Source organism: Herpailurus yagouaroundi, unplaced genomic scaffold (genome assembly GCF_014898765.1).
Source record: "Herpailurus yagouaroundi ecotype Mexico unplaced genomic scaffold, PumYag 162460, whole genome shotgun sequence".
Taxonomy (NCBI): domain Eukaryota; kingdom Metazoa; phylum Chordata; class Mammalia; order Carnivora; family Felidae; genus Herpailurus; species Herpailurus yagouaroundi.
Genome location: NW_024423188.1, coordinates 1 through 12,975, shown reverse-complemented (window position 1 = coordinate 12,975; position 12,975 = coordinate 1). Strand labels below are relative to the sequence as shown.

Below are 12,975 nucleotides of genomic sequence, written 5' to 3'. Positions count from 1 at the left end.
TCTTGTTATAATCAATAATCTAGGTTTCCCTTTGATCCTGTAATTCAGATTTGTAGGTTTGTCCTTGAGAGCAATAGGAAGCTGAAGCTTAGTCCTTACTCTCAATACACACATATTCCTCTAGTGCATGAAAACTATCCTGTAGTGGATGCCAAACCAATCGAATACCAAACCCAGAAGACTTCTGGAAAATAAGAGTAGGTTATCCCCCGTAAACCCTAGAAAGACTATGGAAAGTTTGTGGTCCAGAGTTCTGACAAAAAGAAAAACATATAGAACATATGAAACATACAGAACTTTATTTCTCTGGAGAATCCAAGAGAGCTCATTAAATCTTATCAAACCAGAGCCATAGAGAGTGATTAATTCTAGTGCGACTACAGTGATAGCCCTCTAGAGACAAAAGAATAAAAAGGAAGTAGATGTTAAGAGTATGTATGGGGCGCCTGGGTGGCGCAGTCGGTTAAGCGTCCGACTTCAGCCAGGTCACGATCTCACGGTTCGTGAGTTCGAGCCCCGCGTCAGGCTCTGGGCTGATGGCTCGGAGCCTGGAGCCTGTTTCCGATTCTGTGTCTCCCTCTCTCTCTGCCCCTCCCCCGTTCATGCTCTGTCTCTCTCTGTCCCAAAAATAAATAAAAAATGTTGAAAAAAAAATTAAAAAAAAAGAAAAAAGAGTATCAGCACTTCAGAGAAGATGGCAGACCTAGAACATCAAGCTTTCTAGCATGTCAGACCAAAGCCACTGATTTGCAAATCATAAGAAGTGTGAAGAATCAGTAGGGGCCATGTTAGGGTAAAAACTAAGGAACCCTTCCTAATACATGGCTTTCAGGATTAACAAAATCTCAACATCTGTCTCTTCAAATGAGAAGGAAACATACCAACTCTTAATGCCTTTATTTCTCTTGAGGAGCAATTTTCCATGACATACTTGGTGGAGAGTGAGATAATAACCTAACAGATCATCTAATATCATAGGAGTTTCAGATACTTTGAGTAAGAGTTCAAACTTCTAGCACCAATCTTAAACCCCGCTGATCCTTAACAGGAAGTAAGCATAAAAATTTGTGGGAAATAGGGACGCCTGGGTGTCTCATTTGGTTGAGTGACAAACTCTAGATTTCAGCTTGGGTCATGATCCCAGGATAGTGGGATCAACCCCTGCTAGGGCTCTGCATTGAGTGTGGAGCCTGCTTAAGATTCTCTTCCTCTCTCTCTCTCTGCCCTTCACCCACTCAAAAGTGCATGCACATGTACTTTCTCTCACTCTCCCTCTCTCTACAATAAAAAAATTAAGGGGCACCTTGGTGGCTCAGCCAGTTAAGTCCCCACTCTTGACTTCAGCTCAGGTCATGATATCACGGTTGGTGAGGACGAGCCCTGTGTTGGGCTCTGTGCTGGCGGTGTGGAGTCTATTTGGGATTCTCTGTCTCTTTTCCTCTCTCTCTGCCCCTCTGCATCTTGTGCTCTCTCTCTCTCAAAATAAATTTAAAAACATTAAAAAAAAGAATGCTTTAAAAAAGTAATCAAAAAATAAAATTTAATTTTTTTTAATTTAAAAATAAACAAGATCATGTATTTGCTAAGTAATATTTTAAAACACAGTTTAACTCATATGCCTAATTATGTTTTTAGAACAATGGAACATTTATAAACACTGGGTGTCACAATATCTTTATTACTACAATGAGTTTTAGGACCTTTTCTTTCTATTAAACATCATTTAAACATGCTAGCAAACTTTAATATAGGATTATTCATTATTCAGTCTCAAGGATTTGGCAAAATAATAAAGAAATATACTATATTGAATTTTTACCTGGATAATTGGCCTATAATACATTTTTATTAACTTATTTAATAAATGTTTTTATGAAGGTATAACATATACAGTACACAAATGTTAAATTCAATCACTGCCAAGATCAAGATCTAGAATATAACTGACAAGATTAAAATGAGAAATAGACAAATTCATAATCACGATTAATTTTGTCCATTTTTATATGTATTTTAAAGCTATGTCATTAAATACATACAGGTTTAAGATTATTTGGACTTCTTTTTTAATTGACCTTTTTTCATTATTAATTATCTTTTTATATCTTTCAATATTTCTTAGAGAAAAGTCTTCTGTGCCTTACATTATTATAGCCACCTTAAATTTCTTTGTCCATATGATCTATCTTCTTACATCCCTTTGTTTTAATGCTAAAAATATTTTGTAAAAAATCATACAAAAGTTGGGAAGAGAAAGGAGGACGTCAACCAGCCAACATCAAAGTTTGGGCAGCACAAAGTGCTGCCTAGAGAGACTGGTAGTTAGAGCAGTCTGCAGAGATCAAGATGGCCACCAGCCAACAGAACCAGCAACCTGGGTCAGCCATATTCATGAGCACCACGGACAGCAAAGCTATTTTTCCCAAACATTCCTCCTTTTCAGGAAGGAAGAAGCAGGAGCTCACCCTTCAGACATGTTCTTGATGGTCTTATGCTCTATTATGGCTTTCTCCCAATAGATGTCATTGGATTTCTCAACGACCACATCCCTGGCAGTGCCCTCAATCCAGGCAGTGTGGGGGCAATTCTGGAGCCTCCGGGATTTGAACAGGGAGTGTAAAAGCTCTGAATACCACTTCTCTTACAGAAGGCATGTTGTGCTTTGTGCCTGTTGAATGTGCATTTGGTTAGGGCCCTTCTTGAGCCTGAAGCAAGAAGCCAGAACAAAAAAGTGTTTATTCTTCTTCTTGCAAATGCTGCCATTGCAGTCAAAGATGTGCAAGTTGCTGAGGCCCAAACTTCAAAGCTCCACAGTAGCAGTCCCCTGTGTGCTTCACCAGGCTCTGGTATTGGAAGGTATCCAGCAGCAGCTTGGTTGTGCCCTGGAAGATGAGCCACTTCTGGGACATCTCCCAGTGCTCCTGCTGGCTGCCCAGGTCCAGCATGGCCACTGAGGCCATTGGGGTTGCTGGGGCTGGCTATGGCTGTGACAATGGAGGGGACAGCATCATGACCAGTGCCAGCTCTGGCTACATCTGCCCATGGCCTGGCCACCTCCTGGGCTTATAGCATCAACTACCGCTGGGCTCCTCTCCCCTTGCCTGGCATGTGAGGTGCCTTGGGGTGAACTGTGGGGCCTCTGGAAGACCCAGGCTGCTTCTCTTATCCTTTTCTTTTCTTTTGACTCTTATCCTTTTCTTTTCAATCTATATCTATATTTAAAATGTATCTCTTTACAGAGCACATACTCAGATTTGGTTTTTAATCAATTTGCTTTCTAGTGCCTAATCCATTTATATGTAATAACTTATGTAGTTGCATTTAACAACATCTCAACAGTAATTTCTCTTTGCTCCATATGGTCTTTGTTCCTTTTTTCATTTTTTCCTGCCTCCTTTAGAATTAATCAATTTTTAAAATTTCCTTTTATTTCTTCTTTTAGCTAGTTTGTTTACATTTTTATTACTTTTCAGAAGTTTCCCTAGAAATTCCAATATTCATCTTTGCCTCCACACAGTCATCCTAACATAAGTACTTTCATCACTTTCAAACAATAAAATCACCTGGCAACAACTTAACTCCATTTACATGCATCTTGACATTTATGCTTTTATAGGCATGTACTTTATATTTCCATTTTTATAAACCACAAAGATATTATTTCTCTTGTTTTAAATACCAGTATCTTTTCATATTTACCCCTACATTTACACTTTCCATTGCCCTTTATTTCTTCGTGCCATTTTATGCATCCATCTGGAATCACTAACTTTTACTGTGAAGAATTTCCTTTAGCATATCATAGAGTCTGCTTCACCTTGTGATAAATATTCTCAGATTTTATATGAGAACTTCTTTATTTTATCTTAACTTTTTTTTTTTACAATTTATTTTGAATGATTTTATATTTACATAAAAATTGCAGAGGTAGTACTGTTTATAGCCTTCACCCAGATCCCCCTTAATGTTACCATGTGACATAACCATGGCACACTTCAAAAGTAAAATACTAACACTACTATTAATTAAACTACATACTTTATTCATATTTCACCATATTTTCCACTAATGTTCTTCTGTCCTAGAATACAATCTGAGATAACGTGTAACATCTAGCATCTTTATTTTCAAGAATATTTTTACTGTGTATGAAATTCTGTATTGGTCATTATTTTCCTTTTGGCTCTTTAAAGATGTCATTAGAGGGGCGCCTGGGTGGCGCAGTTGGTTAAGCGTCCGACTTCAGCCAGGTCACGATCTCGTGGTCTGTGAGTTCGAGCCCCGCGTCAGGCTCTGGGCTGATGGCTCAGAGCCTGGAGCCTGTTTCCGATTCTGTGTCTCCCTCTCTCTGTGCCCCTCCCCCGTTCATGCTCTGTCTCTCTCTGTCCCCCAAAAAATAAATAAACGTTGAAAAAAAAAATTTTTTTAAAGATGTCATTAGACTACTTTATTACACAGTTTCTACAAAAAAAGTTAGCCATTACCCTTATTGCTGTTACTTTAAAGATAAGGTGTGTTTATTTTGCCTCTGGCTGATTTTAAGCTTTTTATTATATATTGGCTTTCACCTATTTAATATCATGTGCCTAGATATAGACTTCTTTGTACATGATTAGAGTCCACTGAAGTCTCTTGTACCTTTGTGTTGATACTTTCTTTTAATTTTGGAAAATTCCCAGATGTTATCTCTACAAATATTGCTTATTCCCAATTTTCCAATTCTCTCTCAATTTTCCTTCTGAAATTCCAACATATGTATGCTAGAATTTCTTTGTGCCTTGTGTCCCCTGTACTTTGATTTATTATCTTCATTATTTTTGCTCTCTTTGGTTTAAATAGTTTCTATTAATATGTCTTCAAGTTCCTAACACTATCTTCCACTATATTCAGTTTGGTGTTAAGCCACCAAACTATTCTGATTTTCAGATATTATATTTTTACTCCTAAATGTCAATTTTATTCTTTTTATAATTTCTAATCTTATATTAAAATCGTCAGTCTTGAGGAAAGCAGAGTGGGGCAGGAGGTAGACTATAAGGAGTTGAGGGAATGTGGAGGGGTAATGAAAATGTTTTAAAACTTGACTGTAGTGATAGTTGTATAATGCTATAAAATTACTAAAAACTAATTTAATTGTACACTCACAATTATACCTCAATAAAGATGTTAAAAATGAAAAATATTTCATTTTTTCATTCATTTTTGTCCATCTTTTGCTCTATTTCTTAATGTATTTAAAATAATTATTTTAAAGTCTTTGTTAGCAATATTTGATATGTTAATAGCTGGGAGAATCTGCTTTTATTGTCTATTTTTGCTCTTGCTTATTGGTCATACTATCCTACTTTGTTATAGTCTCATAAATTTTATTGTATGCTTGACATTGTGTGTGTGTGTGTGTGTGTGTGTGTGTGTGTGTGTGTGTGTGTGTCGGGGTAGGGGGAGGGGCGGGTAACTTGCAGCACTTGCTGATGATATTACTTCCCCCAAAGGATAGTTATTCTTTTCCCCTCTTTGGCAGATAAGTTGAAAAGTTGGCTACCTAAATCCAAAAAGGGATTTAACTTACTCAGGCTTAGGTTTCAGTGTTAGTAAAATGCAGTATACCATTACTTCAAAAGTGTTTTTTGGGCCTGGATGTTCTGTACTATTTCTGTAGACTCTGGCAGGTCTTTGTTTAGCCCTGAAAAACTATAGGAGATTCTATTCTATCCTTTCTAGATTTTGAGCTTAACTTTATAGTTTCCTGTTTCACACTATTTCAAATACATATCAAATATAGTGATGTGTTAAATATTTTGATGTGGAGACTGGCCATGCCAAGCCCCCTTGTTCCAGCTGGGCTGTGTCTGTACACATGAGGAAACTGAAAGAAATTTTACCTGTGTTTTAGAAGTCTTGACCTTGTCCTTAATCTACGTTTCATGGGAAAAAGGAAGTATACTTTTGAGTCCAATCTGAATTCAATCAATCATACTATCTTATACAATTGCCAAAAGAATCAAACTTGAAAAAAATAAAAAGAAGAACCAAAATCAAAAAGCAGTGGAATGGTAGTTACCAGGGGCTGGAAATGGGAAAATAGGAGTGATGTTGTTTAAGAGTATATACTAGTATCCAATACACATTAAAGTGATTATAGGTAACAATACTGTAGTATAAACATTAAGCTTGCTAAAAGACTAAATCTTAACTGTTCCTACCACTAGAAGAAATGATAATTATATGGCACAACAGAGATGTTTAACTAATACTACAATGGCAATCTTACTGCAATATAAATGTATCAAATCAATACATCATACACCTTAAACTTAGCATAATGTTATATGTCAATTATATCTCAATTTTTAAAAAATCCTCAGTTTTCCCCTCAGCATGATTACCCTCTGTTTAGACTAAGGCCCATATACTTGTACCAAGTAAGCAAATGCCCCCAAAGAAGAAAATGACTGGCAATTGTGAACTCATCTAGGAAAAAATCTCTTCCCTCTCTGGAATTTCAGTTCATCTATTCTCCTTACTGATATACAGTCTAATATTTTGTAAACATAATTTTGCAATTTATCTTCTTTTTAAAATTTGTTATAGTGGAATTGTTGTCTTCCCATACTCCATTATATCATACGTGTAATCATAATCTCAATCTTATTACACTTAAAAGAACAAACATGTTTAATTATTTGAGATCCACGTTAAGAAATAGAATTGCATATGGTCTCAAAAGCAAGTCTTTTGCCTATAATGTTGAGCAGTATCTGGAAATAGTAATGATACTCTAGATAATATAAAATAATTGTGTTTGCCCCACCTAACCAGGTCTAAAGTGGCAAAGATGTGCCACTTTCCAAAACATGCCAATTAGAAAGCAGTAGATTCTTTTATCATGGCACTAATTGTGTATACCAGGGAGAGATAGATAGATAGATAGATAGACAGACCAATTTTCCCTGGACAGTCCCAGTTTATGTTTACAATGATTAAGTAACTACAAGCAGTTTCCCTTTTACTCAAAAACATATCACAGGTTAATGATAAATTATGTGGTCCCACTTTAGTACATATATAGATATCAGGCATGAAAAAAGACAATATTCCAATTTTCACTGTACCTCCTACCTCCCATGTTTATATATGTCATTAGATCTTACTATCAACATACCACTATGTTGGGTTTTTGAACCATGGTCCTGTTACAGTACCATGTGCCAAAACCAGAGCAAAATAAATGACTTACATTCTTATACTTATATTCTAAGTATTCCTTAATAATTTATATCTGTAGCTTCAGAACTTTTTTCTGTTATGTTCATATATCTACAGCTTTAAGAAAAGCACTAACGAAAGGTTCACTAGTAACATAACCTTACACCCCCATAGGTAAAATGTAGTTCAGATCTATTAAAATATTTTTTATATTTGAGTATAAATTGTTTATAGTTTTAAGACACTTAGATATGTACTTTTTTTCTTTTATCATAACATAATGGATACTTCAAAAACACAGCCAGAAAACAACTTCAGAATTTTCATCATTTTTATAGTTAGCATATAAAACAGGTTGCATTCAATTCTCCATGGAGTGAAGTTTGGAAATGAGGCTGAATTATTTGCAGATGACAAATTTTAGACCCTAAAACATGCTTGGTACATTGAAGAAAATCCTGTTGGTTAAATCACTTGAGCCATCAAGTTTTTCTTAAAGTGTCTCGATATGCTTTTGACTGATACCATCTGTTATCTACTGAAAAAATTATTTTCCTTTGGAAGATATTCATCAAATTATAGGTGACATATTTGTTTGAGAATATACTAGACCATCTGGTTCTATAAAAGCGTGTTTCTAAAAAATACTGCCATCCTATCTCAGCTACACCATCCGTATTTTTCAGAAGCTCTTTTTGTTACACTCCCAAAACAGAAACACATGATATTTTTGGCTCCTGGCTAAAGAAAGCAAGAAAAACATTTACAAAGAGATTTTTCTAAGCACCATGATATTTTATAGCTATTCACTAAAAGAATAAGTAGGTGACCAGCAGAATGGAGTGTGGAGAAGAATGGGAGAAGGCATGGTGGGCTCAATATTTCATATCCTGAATAGAAAGCCACTAAAACAAAGACTTGACAAAACCCTCCCTGCATATATGAGCTTTGTAGAACACCCAGTATATTATCCTATTTATAATCAAAAAAACTAAATTTTCTGTTTATAGATATACTCCCATTCCTATTAGCATTTTGCAGTCGCTACTTGGCAATGTAAAAAGTTATTTTCTTTTCCTAAGGGTGCTTTTTTTGTTTATTAAAGTAATAGATGAAAAACCTAAGAATATAATCTCACTTCTGATTTTCTATTTGATTTCAGTAAACTTGTTAAAGTCCAAATTTTCTCTAACTACAAAATGGTCCAATTTCTCATCAGAGTTTATCTAAATCCGACCAAAATTTCTTTTTTAACACAGTGAACTAAAGCAATTGCTCTCATACATTCATACTGTACCTCTTACTTGTCTTCACAAGTGACAGTGAACCACTGTGAAAGATAAAAGTTCAATATTCCTATTAAGGATATTCATATATATGACCTCATTTAAATGGTATAGTATTCATTTATTCATTTAAATCTATGTACTAAGCCTTTCCTATGTGGACAGCACTACTGAGCACTGAAAATCTAATAATAAACAAGAATAGTCATAGCTCCTGCCCATTGGGAGTTTAAAGTCCAGTAAGTGAAAGAGGCATTGTTTGCATAATGGATGGCACAAATGTAAAATTGCCTGTGTAAGGAGAGTTTGGGAGGCATGAAGTACATTATGGGTGCAAAGAGGGATCTAGGAATTAGGTCATGACAGGTGTCTGTGAGGAAGTAATACATGATATGACCTAAGAAATGTGGATAGAAGTTAATTCAGTCATGAGGGAAGTAAAGAGCATTGCAGAAGAAAAAACAGCCCCACACTTGACTTGGACAGCACCTTCAGTGCAATATAATCCAGTTTATATCTGGAATATGTATATTCCCGTTGACTGTCATTTGACCTTTAACCAGATACTTGCTTCCCTTTCTGTCTGTTGCATCCATGATTATTGAACCATCCTTTGTTGTTTTTTTTTTTCTATAAATATCACTACTGAAGTAAATCTCTGAGCTGCTTGCTAGAGATCTTTTCAGTTGTTGCAAAATTGTAATAAAATGTTGACATGAGCTGGTAACTATCATCAAAAGTATTTATAACAGTCTTGGAGAACCCATTAAGATCAGCTTTTCTCAAAAGGACCCACCAGAGTTAAAGGGATTAAGGAACAGTACAAGCATGCTGGTGAGATCCTTTCTATTGTCCCAACCTTCTAGATTCTGAACTTCAACTGGAAGGTGCTGCTGAGCTGTGAAAAACTGGGCTCATTTTCAGAATGCTCATATGTCAAACTCCAATGGGTACTATATCCATTTTCTATTGCTACAATAACAACTTACTACAAATTAGCATCTTAAAACAACACTAATCTATTATCTTATGATTCTTTAGGTCAGAAGTCCAGGTACTGGGTGGCTTGGTTCCTCTGTTTAAGAGTCTCATAGGCTGAAATCAAGGTGTCAGCTAGCTGTGTTCCATTCTAGAGGCTCTGAGGCTGAATCTTATGAATTCATTCAGGTTGCTAAACAAAGTCAGTTTGTGTGGTTATAGGACTGAAATAACCTTTTTCAGGTTATTAGTTAACCCCAATTAATTAAAAAAAAATCTTTCTCCTTCCCTTGTCATGTGTGCCCCCTCCATCTTCAGACTAGCAACAATGCATCAGGTCCTTCTCATAACTTCAAATTGTTCTGACTTTTCTTTCAGCCCCATCTCTTCCATCTGCAGCCAGAGGAAGTCTCTACTTTTACAGGCTCATAGATTCTATCACCCAGATAAACCAGGGTAATGTCTCTCTTAATGTCTTAATTATATCTGCAAAGTCTCTTTTGCCATAACATATTCCTAGATTTCAGGGATTAGAGCACTGGCATATTTGGAGGCCTATTACTCAGCCACTTTAAAAGATGATTACTTTTGAGACATCTTGCCATCTGAGGTAAGAGCTTATAAAGGTAATTTGGGACTGTAGTGTGGGTCCTATCAGTGACTTCCTCCAGAGCAAGAGCACATGATTTGGCATATAGGGAATATCAGGTTCCCTCAGACAGGGGAACTAGATAGATGTTTACCAAAATCTTAAGGTTTTGGTTCAGGAATTCTAGAGATATGTGAGGAATTCATGATCATATATTGTCTTTTTCCTGCCAAGATTGAGATTGTTCTTGGACACATTTGTGTCTGTCTTTTGGCTAGAATATTATATTTCACTCAGGAGTCTCTATATGTTTGCCTACATATCTAGTAAGTTACTTGTAAGCCCTTGTGTTTATGGTCAGCGAAATTCTCTGAAAACCTTTTAGATATATAACTCCCCATTTGCTGAGAGCAGCTATTCTCAAACTTTTGGTCTTAGGATTCCTTTATACTTTTAAAAAGAATTGAGGATTCCAAACAGCTTTTTTTATAGGAGTTTCATCCACTTATTTTTTAATATATTGTAAATAAAAACTAAGAAAAATTATAAATATTTATTTATTATTTTACAAACTAATAAAACAATTTCATATTAGCCTAAATAGCATATTTTATGAAAAAGAACTAACATTTTCCAGAATGTATATACATATACAAATATATATGCATATATATATATATATATGCATATATATGAAATGTTTATTTCTTTTTGAGAGAGAGAGGGAGACCATGAATCAGGGAGGGCCAGAGAGAAAGGGAGAGAATCCCAAGCTGGCTCTGGTCTGTCAGTGCAGAGCTGGCCGTGGGTCTTGAACTCATGAACTATGAGATCATGACCTGAGCCAAAATCAAGAGGTGGTTGGTTCCTCAACCAACTGAGCCACGGGGCACCCTAGAACAAAAATATACTGAAGGAGAAGACTAGCATTGTTTTATTTTCTTGGAAAACTCTTTATTGTTGGATTTAATAGAAGATAAGCCATATTCTCATACCTGCTTCTATGTTCAGCCTATTGTAATATGTTATTTTGGTTTAAGTAACGAAGAAAATCCAGACTTATATGGATAAATAGTTGGAAAAGAGAGAATTCTTTAATAACTTTTCAGACAATTGTGAATATTCTTTGACACTAAAACTCTGTAACTGGCAGTTTTTAAAATGTTAGTTGGTATGTGGAACCTGATACCATATGAATGAACTTCTTGTATGTCATTACATTAAAATCTATTGTTCTACTTTGCTTAAGTGGATCTTTTTAACACATAATGATTTTATAATATCATGCATTTGTCATTTGGACAATGTGTATTCACTGAATTATGCAGACCTTCCAAATGCTGACAAATTTTATTATAAAATACAACAAAAGAATCATTTCAATTGATATCATCACCAAACTTAAAAAAGATTGTTAAGTTATGAAGCTCTTAATAACAGATACAAGTTTTCTAAAATTCAAAAATTTTACTTGAAATTTCATCAGTGGCAACAAATACTATGAGATATTTTTTTCTGTTTTCTTTTTTTTTTTTTAAGATTTTATTTTTAAGTAATCCCTACACCCAACATGGGGCTCAAACTCACAATCCCAAGATTAAGAGTCTCTCTACTGAATGATCCAGCCAGGCACTCCTCAGATGTTTTTCTTGAAGTGATACTTAATTCATTTTCAGAGAAATGTCTGCCAATTGCCCAAGTCTGAATAACCTGAGTTTTTCTTTTAAGTAAAAATAATACTCCATGAAAAATGTCATTAGTTGCAGGGTTCATCATTTGTGTAACCATGGGGTTATCTAACTCAAAACAAATAGATCTCCAGTCAAGTCCCCCCCCCCAAGGGGACTCAAGAGGACTTTTTATCTATGTATGCATATAGAGAAAAGGTCTAAGATAATTAAGAACATGTAATTATTAGAGATCATTTGAATTTACAATGGTATATTAACTATTGCTATGTAACAAACAATCCCAATATTTGAAAGATTTTTTTAAAGTTTATTATTCTTTACAATACTGTGGTTTGGCCAAATGTTTCTGCTGGTTTTGCCTGAGTTCACTCATGCAGCCAATACAGTTGGAGGGTCATGTGTGCTAGAACATACATGATGACCTCACTTGCATGTCAGATGTTGGTCCTTGTTCTCACTGAGAGCTTTTGTTTTCCTTTGGGTAGCCTTTCATTCTCCAATAGGCTAGACTAACTTTATTGCATGGTGATCTCAGAGCAAAATTTCAAGAAAGTGAAAGTAGAAATTGCCACATATTATTAGTCAAAGCAAGTCACAAAGCTTGATGGAAGGGCCTGCAAGACTCTATGGCCATTTTCAATCTATCAATATGAGCACTGAAGGTCGCTTTTAATATGACTATAACAAAGCTGAGAAGCTTCAAATAAAATAGTGACAAAATTTCTTGAAGTCAGGGTCTGCCCTAGAACATGGAGGCAATGTATTCTCAAAAAGACAACACAAGTCTCAAGTGTGAAGTCCTCTTAAATACTGTTTGATTGCTTTGTAGAGCAGTGCATTCTCTACAAAGAGAATGATGGGGACATGGCAAAAGGGCACAAAGGTTCACACTGGCAAGAGGAAGAACAATTTCAGTATAAAAATAAACAATAACAATAATAATAATGGATTATATCCCATTAAATGAGTCCATGAGTCCATTAATTTATACTAAGAAATAGAGGGAAAGAAGACTGTTCTTCCTTACAGTAGTTGTCCAAGTAATAAATAAAGAAGGAATACTGGAATTGGACAAATCACCATCTAACAACCACTTAATAATTTCTCTAGGCAAATATCATCAATAGATACTAAAACTAGTGGATGTAAGTTTGATGAGAAAAGGGGTATTGACAAGGTCTTAAAGTAAATCCCCATGAAGGCATTTTAGCTACAGCAAAGAGAA

At 35.3% G+C, this 12,975-nt stretch overlaps 1 pseudogene; it reads right to left on the bottom strand.

The window, feature by feature from the left end:
- Positions 1-2,461: 2,461 nt before the first annotated feature.
- Positions 2,462-2,978, bottom strand: LOC121026779 (centromere protein V-like; annotated as a pseudogene).
- Between the last annotated feature and the right edge of the window lie 9,997 nt (positions 2,979-12,975).